Source organism: Bison bison, unplaced genomic scaffold, assembly GCF_000754665.1.
Source record: "Bison bison bison isolate TAMUID 2011002044 unplaced genomic scaffold, Bison_UMD1.0 scf7180017864519, whole genome shotgun sequence".
Classification (NCBI taxonomy): Eukaryota; Metazoa; Chordata; class Mammalia; order Artiodactyla; family Bovidae; genus Bison; species Bison bison.
Window position 1 is genome coordinate 7,196,416 of NW_011495072.1, and position 478 is coordinate 7,196,893.

At 44.8% G+C, this 478-nt stretch overlaps 1 protein-coding gene across 2 annotated transcripts in view; it reads right to left on the minus strand.

Annotated features, from left to right (window-relative positions):
* Nucleotides 1–478, minus strand: part of MAGI3 (membrane associated guanylate kinase, WW and PDZ domain containing 3) — a 262,085-nt gene that overhangs the window by 195,954 nt on the left and 65,653 nt on the right. The window lies entirely within an intron of this gene.

A 478-nucleotide genomic window follows, 5' to 3' on the forward strand; every position in this document is an offset into this window, starting at 1 on the left:
TCACTTCATGGCAAATAGATGGGGAAACAGTGGAAACAGTGTCAGACTTTATTTTGGGGGGCTCCAAAATCACTGCAGATGGTGATTGCAGCCATGAAATTAAAAGACGCTTACTCCTTGGAAGAAAAGTTATGACCAACCTAGACAGCATATTCAAAAGCAGAGACATTACTTTGCCAACAAAGGTCTGTCTATTTAAGGCTAAGGTTTTTCCAGTGGTCATATACGGATGTGAGAGTTGGACTGTGAAGAAAGCTGAGCACTGAAGAATTGATGCTTTTGAACTGTGGTGTTGGAGAAGACTCTTGAGAATCCCTTGGACTGCAAGGAGATCCAACCAGTCCATTCTGAAGGAGATCAGCCCTGGGATTTCTTTGGAAGGAATGACGCTAAAGCTGAAACTCCAGTACTTTGGCCACCTCATGCGAAGAGATGACTCACTGGAAAAGACTCTGATGCTGGGAGGGATTGGGGGCAG